The following is a 20,609-nucleotide window of genomic DNA, read 5'->3' as shown; positions in this document are numbered from 1 at the left end:
AAAGCGGTTCAAATGGTTCAAAGCACTATGGGGCTTAACATCTGAGGTCATCAGTCCCCTAGACTTAGAACTACTTAAACCTTATTAACCTAAGGTCATCACACACTCCATGCATGAGGCAGGATTCGAACCTGCGACCGTAGCAGCCCCGTGATTCCGGACTGAAGAGCCTAGGACCGCTCGACCACAGTGGCCGCCTAACATGGAAAGAAGACAAGGATTTCTGGCCAGATGAGTATAGGTAATACCAACAGCAAAAGAAGCAGCGGGAGTAGGAAGGTACGACAGATATTGCGTTACTGTGAACAATGATAGGGTTGTTCTCATCAGAATCGACAACAAACCAACGACAATAGCGATAGTTCAGGTATACATAACGACGTCGTAAGCTGAAGATCAAGAGATAAAGAAAGTACATGAGGATACTAAACGGGTAATTTGGTACGTAAAAGGAGATCTAATAGTCATGGGGGAATGGAATGCGGTTCTACAGGAAGGACTAGAAGAAAGGGTTACTGGAGGATAAGGGCTTGGTACTAGTAATGGAACAGGAGAAAGACTGATTGAGTTGTGCAATAAATTTCAGCAAGTAACAGCGTATACTCTCTACAAGAATCACAAGAGGAGGAGATATACTTGGGTAAGGGCGGCACATACGGGAAGATTCTAGTTAGATTACATCAAGGACAGACAGAGATTCCGAAATTTGATACTGTATTGTAGGGCGTTCCCAGGAGCAAGAATAAACTCAGATCACAATTTCGTAGTGATGAAAAGTAGGCTGAAGTTTAAGAGACTAGTCAGCAAGAATCAATGTGCAAAGAAGTGGGATACGGAAGTACTAAGGAATGAAGAGGTACCTTTGACGTTCCGTCAAGCTATAGATACTACGATAAGGAATAGCTCAGTAGGCAGTACAGTTGAAGAGGAATGGACATCCCTAAACAGGATAATCACGGAAGTTAGAAAGAAAAGCATACGTACAAAGAAGGTAGCTGCGAATAAACCATGGGTAGCACAAGAAATACTGCTGCCGGTCGCTGAAAGAAAGAAGTACAAAAATACTCAGGGATAATCAAAAATACAGTTCGATGAAGAACGAAATAAAAAGGAAATTTAGGGAAGCTAAGACAAAATGGCTGCATGAAAAATGAGAAGATACCGCAAAAGAAATGATGTCGGAAGGAGTGACTCAAAAATGTGTGTGAAATCTTATGGGACTTAACTGCTAAGTTCATCAGTCCCTAAGCTTACACACTACTTAACCTAAATTATCCTAAGGACAAACACACACACCCATGCCCGAGGGAGGACTCGAACCTCCGCCGGGACCAGCCGCACAGTCCATGACTGCAGCGCCCTAGACCGCTCGGCTGGAGAGACTCAGCATACAGAAAAGTCGAAACAACATTCGGTGAAATTACAAGCAACGGTGGTAACAGTAAGAGAGCAATTGGAATTCCACCATTAAGTGCAGTGGAGAGAGTGGATAGGTGGAAAGAGTAAGGCGGATGTGAGGAGGAATACTTGTCTGATGACGTGACAGAAGAACAAACAGAAGTCGATATAGAAGACACAGGGGGTCCAGTATTAGAATGAGAATTTAAAAGAGCTCCGGAAGACTGAAGACCAAATAAAGTAGAAGGGCTAGATAACATTCCATCAGAATTTCTAAAATCTTTCGGGGAAGTGGCAACAAAACGACTACTCGTGTTGGTGTGTACAATGTATGAGTCTGGCTATACTCCATCTGACTTTTCGAAAAACATCATCCACATTGTTGTGTCAGCTACTGTGGGAATCAGCACCGACACAAACAAAGAAGAAGAGAACTTGCGATGGCCTGTGGCAGCAATCCAAAATGATCTATACATAAAACTTTCAAATTAATGGAACAGTTTACTTCTAAAAAGGGAGGAAACATAACTTCTCGTTATGGGGTTTCTGGATGTGCTTCCTGTACCTACTACATGCAGTTACATTTATTCTTTATTACCTCTCGCAGAACGCAGGCTGAGTAACGTCTTCCTATTACTCATTACTGATGCTCTCGAAGTCTGCGACCGAAGAGGGGCCAACCTGCGATGGGCGGCTCGTTAAGTCAGCGTTGGCGGAGCCGCTGTCCTCTTGGAGATGTGGCGCTACCCGCTCTCTCCACTGGCGTGCGGGTCAGCGCCTTTTTGGTGCCGTTTCGCGGTGCTGCGCCGGTGTGTGTGCAATCGATGCTTCAGGACTGCACACATACAATTTCGAAGACTGCAAGAACCGACAAGTGCGAGAATTATCGCACAATCAGCTTAACAGCACATGTGTACAAGTTCCTGAGAAGAATAATACACAGAAGAAAGGAAAAGAAAATTGAGGATGTGTCAGACGACCATCAATTTGGCTTAGGAAAGTTAAAGGCACCAGGGAGGCAATTCTGACGTTGCGGTTGATGGTGGAAGCAAGACTAAAAAGAAATCAAGACATGTTCATAGGATTTGTCGACATGGAAAAAGCATTCGACGATTTCAAATGATGTAAGATGTTTCAAATTCTGAAGAAAATAGGGGTAAACTATAGGGAGAGAGGGTAATATGCGACATGTACAAGAGCCAAGAGGGAATAATAAGAGTGTAAGACCAAGAACCAAGCGCTCGGATCAAAAAGGGTGTAAGGCAGGGATGTAGCTCTTACAGTTCAACCTATACATCGAAGAAGCGATGATGGAAACAAAAGAAAGGTTCGATAGTAGGATTAAAATCCAAGGTGAAAGGATATCAATGATAACATTTTCTAATGACATTGCTATCCTCAGTGAAAGTGAAGAAGAATTACAGGATCTGCGCAATGGAATAAACAGCCTAATGAGAAGAGAATATGAATTGACAGTAAATCGAAGAAAGACAAAAGTAATGAGAAGTAGCAGGAATGAGAACAGCGAGAAACTTAACATCAAGATTGATGATAACGATGAAGATGAAGTTAAGGAATTCCGCTACCTACGTAGCAAAATAACCGATGAAGGACGGAACAAGGAGGATATAATAAAGCATACTAGCATCGGCGAAAAGGGCATTCCTGGCCAAGAGAAGACTACTAGTGTCAAACAAAGACCTAATTAGAGGAAGAAATTTCTGAGAACGTACGTTTGGAGTGCAGTATTGAATACTAGAGGAACAAGGACTCTGGGAAAACCGGAACAGAAGAAATCGAAGCGTTTCAGATGTGGTGCTACAGAACAATGTTGAAAATTAGGTGGACTAATTAGGTAAGGAATGTGGAGGTTCTGGGCAGAATCGGAGAGGAAAGGAGTATAAGGAAAACACTCACAAGCAGAAGGGACAGGATGATCAAAACTGAAACCAGTGTCCATGAGACAGTTGTAGCAACGATGATTTCCAAAGTAGAATGTTCAGTAAATTAGATGAAGAAGCAGTAGTGTCATATCTCAATGACGAACTTGAAGCTTTTGCTCAGGACAGGAGCATGTAGAGAAACTATCGCTCAAGTTTAAATGGACAGCTGACCATGCACTGACAGATATGTACCCAGTACAACAGTTCGTGATTGGAGGGACCATCCACGATATACAGTCAGTGTAAACAAACCACTAAGCAAGCAGAAACTACTGCATAATAATTCCAAAACAAAGCCGAGGGCTATAGACAGAGCTGCTGAATAAAAAGCTTTTGGCTGTCAAGAAATCAATGTGCGAAGCCTTCATTAACTGCAGTAATAGAATGTTGTCAATAGATCTTTCACAAAACCCAAAGAAATTCTTATCGTATGTAAAGGCAGTTAGTGGCACCAAAATTAGTGTTCAGACACTCGCGGTCGAGGCAGAAACTGAAACTGAGGATAGCAAAGCAAAATCACAGATGCTTAAATCTGTTTTCCAATGTTCCTTTACATAGGAAAACCTAGGAGTATTGCACCAATTTAATTCTAGTATCACTCAAAAGATGAGTGAAAAAAATATCAGTGACAGTGGCGCTGAGAAACAGTTGAAATCCTTAAAACTGAACAACACTCTAGGAATCAGTGGAATCTTTTTCCATTTCTATACTGAATTTCTGACTGAGTTAGCCACCCTTTTAACTATTATTTGCCGTAGATCCCTCGAAGAAAAAACCGTGCTCAGTAGTTGCACATACGCCACACACGTCTACAAGAGGCATAGCAGAAGTGATCCGCAAAACTATCGGCCAAGATTCTTGGCTCCTATTTGTTATAGAGCATTAGAATGCATTATGAACTGAAAGGTAATCGGGTATCTCGAACACAATAACCTTGTCCATGCAAAACAGCTTGGATTCCGGAAACATCGATCATATGAAACCCAGCTCGCACTTTTTTCATATGACATACTGAAATTCACGAATCAAGGCAGTCAGGCAGACGGAATATTCCTCGATTTCCAAACAGCATTTGATCAATACCACATCTACGCTTACTATCAAAAGATCAAAAAAATGTTCAAATGTGTGTGAAATCTTATGGGACTTAACTGCTAAGGTCATCAGTCCGTAAGCTTAGACACTACTTAACATAAATTATCCTAAGGACAAACACACTCACCCATGCCCGAGGGAGGACTCGAACCTCCGCCGGGATCAGCCGCACAGTCCGTGACTGCAGCGTCTCAGACCGCTCGGCTAATCCCGAGCGGCATCAAAAGATCGATCATGTGGAAAATCATGCGACATTTATGACTCAATTTTTTTTATCGGGAGGACGCAGCTAGTTATCTTGGCTGGGTGTCATTGGCAAATGTAGAGGTAACTTCGAGTATGCCTCTGGGAAGTGTGTTGGGACCCTTACGGACAATATTAACATTAACTCAAAGTTTCCACAGGGGGAGCAGTTATGTATAATGAAGCACTGTCTAAAAGAAACTGCGCAGACATTCAGTCAGGCTTTGATAAGATTTCAAAGCGGTTTGAAGATGGGCAAATTGCTTAAAATGTTCAGAAATGAAAAACTGTGCACTTCGCAAAACTGAAACACGTGGTGTTGTGTTGTGTCTTTAATATCACTGAGTCGCAGCCGGAGTAAGTTAACTCATACAAATACCTGAGTAGAACACTTTATTGGGATAAGAAATCGAACGATCACATAGTCGCAGGTAAAATAGGTGGTAGGCTTCGGTTAATTGTGTAAGTAGGCTGTTTAGGTTTTTATGTTGGTAACGGCATTGTTGGAATTTGCTATTGTAGTGTTGGGCAGTTGGCTGTTAACAGCGTGTAGCGTTGCACAGTTGAGGGTGAGCCGCCAGCAGTGGTGGATGTGATGAGAGAGATGGCGGAGTTTTGAGAGCGTATGATCTGGACGTGTGTCCATCAGAGACAATAAATTTGTAAGACTGGATGTCATGAACTGATATATTATTATTATTATTATTATTATAACGATTGTTCCCCTTTAGGAGAGCGATTGAACTTGAATTCATAATTTCATCTTCGGATGTTTTTCTTCTTTGCTTCCCAAAACCTCCTCATCCTCTCAGAATGCTCCTTCTTCCGTTCCTCTGTCCATTTTTTACCAGGCTGACGCGTTGTTCTTTCCCCAAACTTCACACTTGTGATTTTATGCCGGCACTCGGTGCGATCTTCGAGATTTTTTATGTTGATCTGCTATAGATCTCTCTGGACTTTGAAAGGTCTCTGTTGGATTCCTTTCATGTTTAATTTCTTAAATCTGTTGCCATTTATGGAATAAATTCCTCTTCTAAATGTACTGTGGCGTTTCTGACTATCTGGGAGGAGACTGAGCAGTGGAACGTGTTACTTTTACACATAAACAAGAACGATCTGTCACACTACTACACTTTAAAGCACAGTTTATATGTAATTCTTATATGTAATTCATGTCACACGGTCTCATACGGAACCTACATCCGCTTTCTTTTATATACTGTATATGATAAGATACTGTCATCCCCCTTCCCTTTTGTGTGAGAGGATGAATGAGCATATGTATTTCTAGTTGCATGCTTGAGGGTAGCAGACAAGGCTGTCTGCTAGAGAACAGTAGGACCAACGTCGGAACAGGTAGCTACGCTTCCTAAAAGCAAAGAGGTTTCTATTCTTAGTATGGTCCTGTCCGTCCGTTGTCATGTTGGTATAGGAAGCTGCCCCTCTGGCCACTTCCGTTGGTCTTTGTGAGCCACCCCTCAGGAAGCACGCTCGGAAGTAGGGCAGTTGCAGGGTGGCCGTGGCGAGCGTCTGAAGTGGTAAGATCTCCGGCTAAGCGTATGTCTGTTAAGTCCGTAGGACAATGGATTTCTTAAGTTCGGCCTAACTGAAAATTTAATCACTTTTATTTCGGGTTTAGGTCTAAAATATCCGATGTTATCTTAAATTGCAGCGCAGTGTAATTATCGTGTGAAGTTCAGATTATTTTTCGGTAGTTGCTTTGTTACTACTTTGTGAGTAAAGTGGAACCACGTGTTGATCAGTAACTCTAACTAAGTTCATCAATCTTAAATCCGAATGTGCGTGAGATTATAACGTATCGTCTTGAGAATATTTTTTTAATATAGCAACTTTTCTTTATGCTTTTCTTTATGTTCAACCCACGTGGGGTGTACTTTGCGAGACCAGTACCACGTGCTTATATAACTGTTTGACCCATCAGGTTAATAGTAAGACGTTAGTAACCAGTTCAAGGTTTTTCTTTTGTCAATTGCTTTTCGATCTAATGTATTTTAATTATCAAAATTATTGTGGAGTTGTACGCTTTGTGTAAACCAAGTTGACCACGTGGAACATGTGGTGTAATCATCAAAGTAGCCCTCAGCTATTCTTTTTGCGAAGACTTCACAAAGAGTTAATATGAATTTAGTATACCAGTGTGTGGTAATTACATGACGGACAGGATTGTGGTATGAACGTAATTTCTTTGGGTAAAAACTGAATCTGTTGGTTGTGGTTAATTTCTTCTTGCTTATGTTTCAATGTTCTTCGTGTGTTATTTTATGAATGGAGTGTTGTATGCAGTTTTCCAAATCTTGGCTCCATATTTTATGTGTTCCGTAAGATTACAATCTCACATTCTTTTCAATCGTAAATAAGGCACCAGCTCAGTTATAACTCACGTATAATATGCTGAAATTTCAATGAACAATCTTAAAATAAATTTCCAAATATAAACTGATTTCTTTCTTTTTATTTAAATTCTCCTTTTTATATATATATTTTACCGGTTTTGTATGACTATTAAAAGATTATCATTAATGTTAGTCTGCTTGGAAAACCTAGACTAAATATCTGATGAAACAGTTGCCCAGTAATCCACGGTTAACGTCCCCAGACAGATCACGGCTTTTAACCCACTTTCATTGTCAATTAGCACCGATTTCAGCATACCAAATTAAAGTTACAATATTACAACTTCTTTCAGCCATTCTGTGCCACATTTACTCCTTGTTATACGTAATATTGAATAATTTCTTTGCTGTTCTGGAGTCTTCCATCCTGTAGATGTGTGTATAAAATTTGGCTCGGCGCTTTCTGATTTCATCTGTTACTATGTTGATCTTTCTATAGAGCTCGTTTTGTGGTCTCTTCATCCAAATGCCATTTTTGTTGATTGGACCGTAAATCTTCCTGAGAATTTTTCTTTCCTGCTTTTCTACTTCCTTAATTTTAGAATGACCATCAATCACCATTGTTTCAGCTGCATAGATTGCTTCTGGAAGAATCACTGTTGTATAGTGCCTTAATTTTGCGTCTGTCGAAATGCACTTCTTGTTGTAATGCGTCCATGTTAGCTTGTAGGCTTTCTGGAGCTTGGTGATTCTTTGTTCATTGGCAATTCGGTTTAATCCTGAGGACTGTATAGTTTCACCGAGGTATTTAAAATGGCAGACTTGTGCAATTTTACCATATTTTGTTATTAAAGGGGATTTATTTTCTGGCTGCCTTTCCATGTATTGGGTTTTTTCATAAGATATCTGTAGTCCGGTTTTTTGTGAAATTTCATGTAGTTTTTCCACTGCGTGAATCGCTTCTGTTCTGTTATTTGTGATAATTGCAATATCGTCAGCGAAAGCAAGGCACTTGACTTTAATTCGGTTCTCTTTCTTGATACCAATTTGGATACCCTTTACGTGAGGTTCCCATTCCCTGATTATCTTTTCTAGAACAATATTGAAAAGGATTGGGGATAGTCCGTCCCCCTGTCGGACTCCAGATTTGATTTCGAAGGGTTCTGATACTTCGCCCATGAATTTCACTTTGGCCGTTGTTCCTGTAAGTGTCTGTTCTGTGATTTTTCGTGTCTTTCGGTCGATCCCAAATTCTTCCATGATTTTAAACAGGGTTCCACGGTCCACTGAATCATATGCTTTCCTGAAGTCGATGAATGTAACTACTGTGTTTCTGCATTTCCTCATTTGTAATATTGTCTTTAAGCACCAGATCTGTTCCGCACATGACCGTCCTTTTCTGAATCCGGCCTGGTATTCACCAATTAGTGTATCTGCTTGGGATTCTATCCTGTTTAAAAGCGCTTTGGAAAGGATTTTGTAAGCGACTGGGAGCAGGGAAATTCCTCTGTAATTGTTCATGTCTGTCTTGTCGCCCTTTTTGTGTAGCGGGTGAATTAGAGCGCATTTCCAGTCCTCTGGTATCTGCTCCGTTATCCATATGTCTGATATTATATGGTGTAATTTCTGCATAAGTATAGGATCGTTTAGTTTCCAGAACTCAGCAATGATCCCATCTTCTCCTGGTGCTTTGTTATTTTTCAACTGCTTGACTATCTCCATAATTTCTTCAAGATCCGGGGCATGTGAGTCTGGGTGTGTGAATACTGGAGAAGAGAAGACAAGTTTTTCTTGGGGTGGTTCGCAGTTGAGGAGGGAACTGAAATATTGGGCTAAGATTTTGCAGTTTTCGTGTTGGTTTCCAAAGAGCCATCGGGTTTCTTGAAGCACAAGCTAGGCGCTTGGTATCCCTGTAAGTTTTCTCTGAAAGTCTTATAAAAATTTCTTGTATTATTTTTGATGAAATCCTGCTGGATTTCAGAGAGTCTGTTGTTGTCATATCCCCGTTTTTCTTTTCTAATTGTTTTTGAGGTCTGCTTTTGGGTTTTAAGGAAGTTCTCCCAGTTTTCTTCAGTTTTGTGACTGCTAAATTTTTTCCATGCAGTTATTCGGTTGTCAACTGCCTCATCACAGGTTGCATTCCACCAGCGATGTTTCCTGTTGCGAGGGGGTTGTCCTAATTTGAGGGCTTCCTGAATTTTCTCTGTTAGTTTCTTCCAGTCTGTTGATTTTTCCTGATTAATTTGCATGATGATTTTTTCTTTGTTCAGTTGCAGATATTCCGGATCTGGTTTGGTACTTTTGGGTGGCCTTTTTAGCATTCTGTTGGGTTGGAATTTTGTTTTTATTTGGAGAAGATGATGATCTGATTCAGAGACACCTTTGCGGGTTCTGATGTTTTGAATTTCTTTTATGTTTTCTTTGGAAATTGCGACGTGGTCTATTTGGTATTCACCCTGTCTAAGACTGGGTGATCTCCATGTGGTTAATTTATGTGCAGGTTTTTGAAACTGGGTACTCATTATTTTAAGTCCAAAGTTTCTGCAGAAGTCGATTAGTTTTTCACCATTCTTGTTGGTACGTTTGTGTTTGGTGTGGGGTCCAGTGGTATCTCTGAAATTTTTTTCCTTCCCTAATTGTGCATTAAAATCGCCTACTAAGATTTTCACATGGTGCCTAGGTACTTTATTTGTTGTTTCTTCTAGTGTTTCCCAGAAATTGTCCACTGTTTCAGGGTAGATTTTATTGTGGTGATTTGTGGGGGCGTGCACATTGATCAGAGTGTATGCTTTATTAGCTGATTTTACTGATAACAGGGAGACTCTTTCATTGGGAGACGTGAAGTCAATAACTGAGTCGAGTACGGAAGTGCGTACGGCGAATCCTGTTCCGAAAAGTGGTAGTTTGTCTCTTACTTTTATGGCAGGTTTGCCCTTGTAGATCCTGTAATTCCCTGTGTTAAAGTGTCCTTCATCTGTGAATCTTGTCTCTTGCAGTGCAGTGATTCTCAGGTAAAATTTTCCCATTGCGTTGGTGAGTTGCTTTAATTTGCCTGTTTTAGTGAGGGTGTTCACATTAATAGTACCAATAAAATTTTTACGTTTCGTTTTGAGAGTGTGACGAGTTTTTGAGAAGCTCCGATTCTTCTCCGCATGGTGTCCCTGATCCCCCAGAATCCGATGATCAGGTGAATCCAGTGTATCGACTGGTGCCTGGGGTAGTGACTCTGTGGTCGTCTTTTCCATCATGCGTTCAAGTTGAATTTTAGTTTTTGTGGTGATCTCTGTTGAGACCACAGGTATAGGACTCGATTTTTGAGTTCGAGAAGATTTTGTGCAGCCGCCTCAACTAGAGGAACAGACGCTGACCACTGGCCTCCAGATGCTGAACAGACACGACTGGGTTTATTGGTTTTTGGTCCGCCCTGGGTATTTCATTTCCCCAGTACCACCTATATCTAGGAAGCTTTCCCCTATCCGCCACCCGGGGAGGCGCCCGATGGGGGTACCAACAACCCCACACGGGGAACTGATATATATATATATATATATATATATATGTATGTATGTATTTACCTTATATATATATATATATATATATATATATATATATATATATATATATTTACCTTAATATGGTAAATACATTGTTTCTTCTCTATCAAAATCTTTCATTTGCTAACTATGCCTATCAGTAGTTAGTGCCTTCAGTAGTTAGAATCTTTTATTTAGCTGGCAGTATTGGCGCTCGCTGTATGGCAGTAGTTCGAGTAATGAAGATTTTTGTGAGGTAAGTTATTCATGAAAGGTATAGGTTAGTCAGGGCCATTCTTTTTTAGGGATGTTGGAAAGTCAGATTGCGTTGCGCTAAAAATATTGTGTGTCAGTTTAGTGTTGATCAGAATAAGTAAAGAGAGAAATGTCTGAGTACGTTCAGTTTTGCTCAGCTGTTTGAAAAGCAGATAATGTAAGAGGTTTATCAGCACAGTCATTCACTAATTTTTCTAAGGGGCGTTTAAATTGGTGGAATACCAGGGAAATACAGTCTACGAAGGAGAATGCATGCAAAACAGCCACCCATCCTAGAATATTGCTCAAGAGTGTGAGACCTGTACCAAACAGAACTGAAAGGGTATATTGAAAGGGTACAAAGAAGGGCAGCACGAATTGTAGCATGTTTGTTTGATTCGCGGGAATGCATCACGAAGATGTTGAAAGAACTTAACTGCCAGAAGTTTGAAGATAGGTGCAAACTGTCCCGTGGAAACCTACTGAGAGTACATTTAGAACCAACTTGAAGTGATGAATCTAGGATCATACTACAGACCCTTACATTTCGCTCCCATACGGATTGCGAAGACAAGATCAGACTATTTACTGCATGCACAGAAGCATTTAAGCAATCATTGTTACCGAAGTTCATAAGAGCATGGAATGGGAGAAAGCCATAATAAGTAGTACAATAGGACTTATCCTCTGCGATGTACTTTAAAATGGTTTGCACAGTATATATGTATATTTAGATGTAGGTGGAGATGATTAGTCTGAAGAAACAAGCCTTAATACCGCAGAACAGAATTATATTCAGAACAACAGAAAGCATAATTGAAGGAGTACTGGACAAAGATTAGTTTGGCGCTAGGAGGGGAAAAGGTCCGAGAAAGCAACTGTGACGTTATGCTAAGCAACGAAATGCAGATAGAAAAAAATCAGGACGCCTTCCTTATATGTGTGGACGTAGAGAAATCCTTCGACAATGTAAGGTGGAATATTTTGTAGACGATAATCTAAAATGTAACAGAAGCGGAAATGATAAAACTGGAAGATCAAGAAAAAGAAGTTCGCACAAAAAAGAGTATCGGGCAGGAGTGCAGCTTGTCACCGTCGTTGTTCATTTTGTTCATATATACACCGATGAAAAAAAATCGCAACGCCAAGTAGGAGCTGTGGGACAGAAACGAAAGTTGACAGGCTTGTTTCTACATCTGAGAGACGATATCTATTGAGATTTCGGGTCAGCCGCATAACAGTGGCGACAATGGCGCCCCTATAAAGATGCAAATCAGGTTTGCTTTAAATAAACACCGTAACGGTCGTGAGCGTTATTTACCTTTTGAGATTGGCCTTGGTGAGTCGAAGTTAATCAAGAATACCTTTAAGGCGACAAAGACGCTTATCGAAACCTGATTGAGGATGAATGGGTTGTGTAAAGGGCTACGAGAAGCTGGATATTCCTTCTGCAGTATTGCAGAAAGACTTTGCCGGAATGTAGCCTCTGCACACGACTGCTGGCAGCGGTGGTCACGAGAACGTAAGGTCGCAAGAAGACCGGGGTCCGGACTGTCACGTGGCACTACCGAGAGGGAAGACCGTCGTGTTCGGGGTATGGCCCTGGCGCATCGTACTGCAGCTGCAGCAGCAGTCTGACAAGGGAACCTCCCCATCGCACCACCCTCAGATTTAGTTATAAGTTGGCACGGTGGATAGGGCTTGAAAAACTGAACACAGATCAATCGAGAAAACAGGAAGAAGTTGTGTCGAACTATGGAAAAATAACCAAAATATACAAACTGAGTAGTCCATCCGCAAGATAGGTAACATCAAGGACAGCGTAAGCTGAGCGGTGACGTGGTCCCGTGGTTAGCGAGAGCAGCTGCGGAACAAAAGGTCCTTGGTTCAAGTCTTCCCTCCAGTGAAAAATTTATTTTCTTTTTTTGGCAAAGTTATGATCTGTCCGTTCGTTCACTGACGTCTCTGTTCACTGTAATAAGTTTAGTGTCTGTGTTTTGCGACCGCACCGCAAAACCGTGCGATTAGTAGACGAAAGGACGTGCCTCTCCAGTGGGAACCGAAAACAGTTGATCACAAGGCCATAGTCAACCGATTCCTCCACAGGAAAACACGTCTGATATATTCTATACGACACTGGTGACGGCATGTGCGTCACATGACAGGGATATGTTGTCGACCCACCTAACTTGTACACTTGGTGAATGGGTAAAAAGATTCTTCTACCTTGCCCTGTTTAGGTTTCCTTGTGGATGTGATAATCACTCCCAAAAAATTGATGAAAACATAAGAGTTTGTGACATAAACTGAAAATAAAAAATTAAATTTTTCATTCGAGGGAAGGCTTGAACCAAGGACCTGTGGCTCCGCAGCTGCTCACGCTAACTACGGGACCACGGCACTGCTAGGCTGACATCGTCCTTGGTGTTGCCCATCTTGCACATGGACTACTCAGTTTGTATATTTTGCTTATTTTTTCATAGTTCCACACAACTTCTTCCTGTTTTCTCGATTGATCTGTGTTCAGATTTTCAAGGCCTATCCACTGTGCCAACTTATAACTAAATCTGAGGGGGGTGCGATGGGGAGGTTCCCTTGTGAGCAGCAGCTGACACCACAGTGATGCAACGAACTGTTACACATCGGTTACTTCAATGACAGGTCCGAGAAATACGTCCTGTAGCGTGCAGTGCACTGTCCCCTAACCACCACCATTTGCGACTTCAGTGGTGTTATGCGAGAGGTCACTGGAGTGCAGGATGGAGGTCTGCTGTGCTCTCTGATCAAAGTAGTTTCTGCCTCGGTGCCAATGATATCCGTGTGTTGGTTAGAAGGAGGCCAGATGAGAGTGTGCATCCAACCTGTCTGCGTGCTAAGCGCACTGGACCTACACCTCGAGTCTGTGGTGCGATTTCGTATGACAGCAGGAGCACTCTCGTGGTTATCCTACGCACCCTGACTGCAATATCGTACCTCAGTCTGATGATTCGACCTGTTGTGCTGCCATTCAGGTACAGCATTCCAACAAGATAACGCTCGCCTACATACCGTTGTTATAGCCTTATATCTCCTAAAGAATGTCGACATGTTGCTTTGGCCAACTCGATCTCGAGTCGAGCACATATGGGACACCATCAGATGAAACTTCTATTGTGTTCCACGGACAACCTTAACTGCCTCTGTATCGAACGACCATGTGCAACAGGTATAGAACGCCATCCCACAAACTGACATCCGGCACCTTTAAAACACAATGCGTGTATGTTTGCGTGCTTGCATTCAACATTGTGGCGGTTACACCGGTTATTATCGTACCAGTATTTCACATTTCCAATGGGTTCTATCGCACTTGCGACGTTAATCACTTCAGTATGTTTCCTGGACATGTGTATTTCATAAATGTTTTTACTCTACCTTCATCATTTTTTGCCGCTGCGTTTTTTTCACGTCAGTCCTTGAGACAAGATGAAAAAAGTAGTTCCTTTGAGATAAAAAGGTTGATGCTTTTCTTGTGGTCGTGAGTCCAAACACTGGTTTGATGCAGCTCTCTACGGAAGTGCAAGCCTCTTCATCTCTGCATAACTACTGCAATCAACATCCTTTTGAAACTGCTTACTGGAATGAGACCTCGCTTTCCATTTGAAGCTTTTATACTCCCACATCTTCCACTATCAGCAAACTGACTATTTCTTGATTCCCCAGCAAGTGTCCTATGAACCGATTCCTTCTCTTAGTCAAGTTGTGCCAGGTCAATTCTGTACCTCCTCATCTACTATCGGATCTATCTTATGGTAGGCATTCTCGCGTTCCAGCGGATTTCATAAAGTTCTATCCTCTTCTTCTACATCTACATGTACATCTACAGCTACATCCATATCTTGATCTACGTACATAATCCGCAAGCTACTGTGAGGTAAGAGGCGAGTTGCCGCGCCCTGAAAATATTCTAAGTTCTGAGGAAGCAGTGGCCGTACGGGCCGGTCGGCGGGCGTGGGGCCCCTCGGTAGCGACCACGTGGTCCCGGACGTTAGCTGAGCAACTGCGTGATGCCGAACATCTGCCGGTCCAGCCGCGTGGCTGGGGATCTCTTGGTGACACTGTATGCCGAGAGCGCCAAAGATGGCGGACTTCGTGAAACCATAATGGCAGACATTTCGCAGTTCATAAAGAGATTAATAATAGTCAGAGGAATCATAATACCTCAAACAGAAGCATGAACATTACCATTATTTGCACGACGATTCTGATGGTGTAATCAGGTTTTCAATATCTTTATTAATGAAGGTTTCTCGGGTCTCCAGCCGGGTGGTAGCGTTGATATCTCGCGACGTTTCGGGAAGTGTCATACTACCCATCTTCTGGCGAAGTGTCGAGATTCGCGGAGAGCGGGCTATTTATATGCGCAGTCACCCCCCTCCACTAGACCTCGGGTGGCTGCGGTGGACCAGCGGCGTGCGCGCGGTGGTGGGGATGGCGGTCGCCCCCGGCGGCCGCGTTCGGTTCTCGGTGTAAGCATTCTGTTTGCGTCCGCGCCGCAGGACATTGACGGGCGTGCTCCCGACGGATTGCCGCTATCGCCGGGTTCCATGCTGCGCTGAGTTGGTATCCCTCGTCTCTGTTTATTAGATTCTCGTGAATCCTTATTTCTATGGATTCTTTGATCACGCTTTCCCAAAAGCCTGATGCTCGGCACAGTACCTTCGTGTTTTCGAAGTTGAAGGTGTGTTCTTCATTGATGCTGTGTTCCGCTAGGGCTGATTTTTCTGTGTGGCCTAGTCGCACACATCTGATTGTTCTTTGCAGCGTTTAGATATGCAGCGCTGTGTTTGCCCAACGTATTGCTTTCCGCATTCGCATGGTATACTGTATACTCCTGGTGTGTTAAGGTTCAGCGCGTCTTTGGCAGAACCTAGGAGCTCCCTCGTCTTCGGTGGTGGTCGGAGAATGGTTTTGATCTTGTATTTTCCCAGAAGTCGTGCAATTTTGGCCGAGAGCGGACCCACGTACGGAAGGAAAGCGAGTCGTTTATCTTCTTCTTCTCCTTCATTATTTTCTTCTGGGGTTCTCACTGCTTCTTTCTTTCTTTTAAGCGCCCTGTTAATCTGCGTTCTACTGTAGCCATTTTGTTGCAAGACTTCTCTCAGGTGTTGCAGCTCAGATGGTAGGCTGTCTTTGTCGCAGACGGCGCGCGCCCTATGTACCAGGGTGGTCACTACTGTTTGTCTTTGTGCTGGATGGTGGCAGCTTGTTGCATGAAGGTATAGATCCGTATGTGTCTTCTTCCTATGTACTGCATGGCCTAGTGATCCATCTGCCTTCCTCTTAATTAAAATATCAAGGAAGGGGAGGCATCCATTTTCTTCCATTTCCATTGTAAATTTTATGTTCGGATGGATGCTGTTGAGGTGTTCAAGAAACTCATCTAGTGAAACTTCCTGGCAGATTAAAACTGTGTGCCCGGCCGAGACTCGAACTCGGGACCTCATTCTGGAAACTCATCTAGTGCCTGTTTGCCATGTCCCCACACGACAAAAGTGTCGTCGACATAGCGGAAGAAGTGCTTCGGTTTCTGTCTGGCAGTTTGAAGGGCCACCTCCTCGAAATGTTCCATATAGAGGTTTGCAATCGCAGGAGCCAATGGGGAGCCCATCGCCACACCGTCGATCTGCTCGAAGAATTCCCCGTTGCACTGAAAGTACGTGGTTGTTAGTGCGTGTTCGAAGAGGCTGACTGTTTGTGGTTAAAAGTGCTGAGTTAAAAGTGCCAAGGAGTCTTGAAGAGGCACTTTCGTGAAAAGCGACGTCACGTCGAAGCTCACGAGTAGGTCCTCCCTTTGGAGTCGCATGTCCCTGAGTATTTTTACGAATTCGGCCGAGTTTCTCACATGGTGGCTGCATTGTCCCACGAGGGGTTTGGGCAGTGTCGCTCTCCGCGAATCTCAACACTTCGCCAGAAAATGGGTAGTATGACACTTCCCGAAACGTCGCGGGATATCAACGCTACCACCCGGCTGGAGACCCGAGAAATCTTCATCAATAGTTTACGCCGGGAAAGCCTACAGTCACAATATCTTTATTAGTTTAACGTTTAGTATCTGACTGTAAATTTGACAAGTAACACCCAGCAACGAATTTCCAAAATATCAACGCTTCATCCGATTTTGTCGATCGCCGTGTCTTTAGAAAGCTGTTAGTGTAAACCTAAATTGGTATAAATTACAGGTATGTAACTTGAATAGTACATGAGTTATTGGAGGACAAAGTGGCCGATTACTATCGATCGCGTGAGGCGAAAAAACGGTAGCAGCATGCTTATAAAGATATTGATTCATCCATGTCTTTGTTAATATCCGATATATGCTATTCATGAAGAAACTGGTCAATTATTTACTGTGTTTTAGAAAGGATAGAGACATTAGGCTACTGGCCTACTTTTGCTTACTATTCCTTTGATATATGTTTATTTGAATTGTTATGTATTTAATTATGTGTCTTAGAGCGTGTTTATGGTCCACCTGTAGGAATATTTATTAATTTGAAGTATTTAAACGCAAATCCAATATTTCGGATATGTTTCATTATGTTTTTGAGAGTACGTTGGCATGAAGGCATGGCGCGAGCGCTCTAGCCAATCACAGCGCTCGTGAATCGAGAGACTGTGTGGAAGTGGGGGGGAGCATCGTTTCGGGAGATGACAGGGAGTTCTGGAGAGAGTTACAAAGGACGGGAGCTGCTGGACGCGACGGCGCGTCGGACGCACGGAAAGACTTGGAGAGTGTGGAGCGGTTTGAGCGTGGTCGCGAGAGATAGAAATACTTCGAAGTGCCGACGTGTCCGCTTGTGAGATTTCCGTGGCCTTTACAGTGAAGACGTAGTGTGCGTTTAGAAGTGAATATCTCGCGAGCTGTGTTGTTCTAATTACGTGCTGTAGGAATCTATTGTTTGCCTGTTATTCAACAAATATTTAATTTAATTGCTGGACCATCGACACCAATAAGTGTTTTGCAGAAATATACCGCATTCTCAAAAGTACTTCTACTATCGTACTCATCATTTAAAGTTGTTAAGATAGTACCTGCAGATTTTATTTATTTGCAATCTTTCATTTGTAAACGTCCATGTTACGTTCGAAATTCGCAATTGCCGAGTGATTGGAACTTCGACCATTCGATTCATGTGTGTATTCTTGTCGTATACTGTAGACTCTGCAGTATTTGGCCTGTAATGCTGCAACTACGTATCCCAGCCGCTAGACAACGAAACCAGCCAAAACTTTAATATTGCAACGTAGACTCTGAGGATGCGTATTTATTTTGGAAAGCCTGCACTACTGTACGGTGCGTAGTGGAGCCTACCCTGCACCCTATTAGTCATTTTCTTTCCTGTTCCACCACAGCAAATAAAGCGAGGGAAGAAATGGTTCAAATGGCTCTGATCACTACGGGACTTAACATCTGAGGCCATCAGTGCCCTAGAACTAGAACTACTTAAACCTAACTAACCTAAGGACATCACACACATCCATGCCCGAGGCAGGATTCGAACCTGCGACCGTAGCGGTCGCGCTGTTCCAGACTACAGCGCCTAGAACCGCTCGGCCACTGCGGCCGGCGCGAGGGAAGAGCTACTGTCTATGTGCCCCCGTACGAGCCCAAACCTCCCTAATTTTATCTTCGTAGTCCTTATGCGGAATGTGACGAAAGTCGTGGGGTACCTCCAAATATAGTGTCGGATCTCCTTTTGGCCGGTATAGCGCAGCAACTCGACGCGGCGGCATGTACTCTACAAGTCTTTCCAAGTCCCATATTTAGCCATGCTTCCTCTACAGCCGTCCAAAATTATGGAAGTGTTGCTGATGCAGATTTTTGTACACGAATTGACCTCTCGGTTATGTCCCATAAATTTTGGATGGAATTCATGTCGGGCGAAGTATGCGGTCAAATCATTGGCTCGAATTGTCTAGAATGTTCTTGAAACCAGTCGCGAACAACTGTGGCCCGGTGACATGATGCACTGGCATCCATAAAAATTCCATCTGTGTCTGGGCACATGAAGTCCGCGAATGGCTGCAAATGGCCCCAGGGTAGCCAAACAGAATCATTTCCAGTCAATGGTCCGTTCAGTCGGACCAGAGGACCCAGTCCATTCCTTGTAAACACAGCCCACACCATTACGGATCCATCCCCACCTTGCACAGGACCTTGTCGACAATTTGGGGGCCATGATTTCGTGGTGTCTGCACCGCACTCAGACCCTACCATCAGCTCTTACCAACCTAACAAGGGATTCATATGCCGAGGCCACGGTTTTCCAGTCGTCTGGGGTCCAACCAATACGGCCACGAACCCCGGAGAGACGCTGCAGGCAATCTCGCGCTGTTAGGAAAGGCACTCGCATCGGTCATCTGCTGCCATAGCCTATCTGCTGCACTGTCCCCATGGATACATTCATCGTACGTCTCACACTGATTTACGTAGTTATTTCACACAGTGCTGTTTGTCTGTTAGCACTGACAACTCAATGCAAATGCAGCTGTTCTCAGTATTTAAGTGAAAGTGGCCGCAACTGCTTTGTCCGTAGTGAGAGATATACCTGAAATGCGGTATTCTCGGCACACTCTTGACACTGTAGATATCGGAATATTGAATTCCCTAACGATTTCCGAAACGGAAAGCCCCTTGCTTCTAGCTCCAACTACCATTCCGCTTTGAAAGTCTGTTGCCTCCCAACGTGCTGCCATGCATCACCTGAGTAACAACGAGAGCTTCGTCTTTTACACCTTGTGCACGCTATGCTACCGCCATCAGCATGTTTGCATATCGCTATCCCATGACTTTGTCATCCCAATGTAAGTTGGTGGCAGTAGAATCGTTCCGCAGTCACCCTCAAATGCTGATTCCCTAAATTTTCTCAAAATTGACCCTCGAAAAGAACATCATCTCCCCTCCAGTGATTCACATTTTAATTCCCGAAGTATCTCCGTAATATCTCCATGTTGTTCGAACCTACTGGTAACAAATCTAGCCGCCAGTCTCTGAATTGCTTAGATGTCTTTCTTTAATCCGACCTAGTGCGGATCCCAAACTCTCTGACAGTTCTCAATAATAGGTCGCAATAGTGTCCTATATGTGGTGTCCTTTACAAATCAGCCGCACTTGCATAATTCTCCTAATACACCAAACTCGACCATTTGCTTCCCTACTTCAATCCTTACACACTCATTCCGTTTCATTTTCTTTGCAGCGTTACGCTTAGATATTTAATGGACGTGACTGTATCACGCAGCTTATTGTTGTTGTTGTTTGATGTTGTGGTCTTCAGTCCTGAGACTGCTATGACGCAGCTCTCCTTGCTACTCTATCCTGTGCAAGCTGCTTCATCTCCCAGTACCTACTGCAACCTACCTCCTTCTGAATCTGCTTAGTGTATTCATCTCTTGGTCTCCCTCTACGATTCTTACCCTCCACGCTGCCCTCCAATACTAAATTGGTGATCCCTTGATGCCTCTGAACGTGTCCTACCAACCGATCCCTTCTTCTGGTCAAGTTGTGCCACAAACTTCTCTTCTCCCCAATCCTATTCAATACTTCCTCATTAGTTATGTGATCTACCCATCTAATCTTCAGCATTCTTCTGTAGCACCACATTTCGAAAGCTTATATTCTCTTCTTGTCTAAACTATTTATCGTCCATGTTTCACTTCCATACATGGCTACACTCCATACAAATACTTTCAGAAACGACTTCCTGACACTTAAAACTATACTCGATGTTCACAAATTTCTCTTC

Source organism: Schistocerca cancellata, chromosome 6 (assembly GCF_023864275.1).
Source record: "Schistocerca cancellata isolate TAMUIC-IGC-003103 chromosome 6, iqSchCanc2.1, whole genome shotgun sequence".
NCBI classification, from domain to species: Eukaryota; Metazoa; Arthropoda; class Insecta; order Orthoptera; family Acrididae; genus Schistocerca; species Schistocerca cancellata.
The sequence above is the reverse complement of the archived record's forward strand: the minus strand, read 5'-3'. Positions refer to the sequence as shown.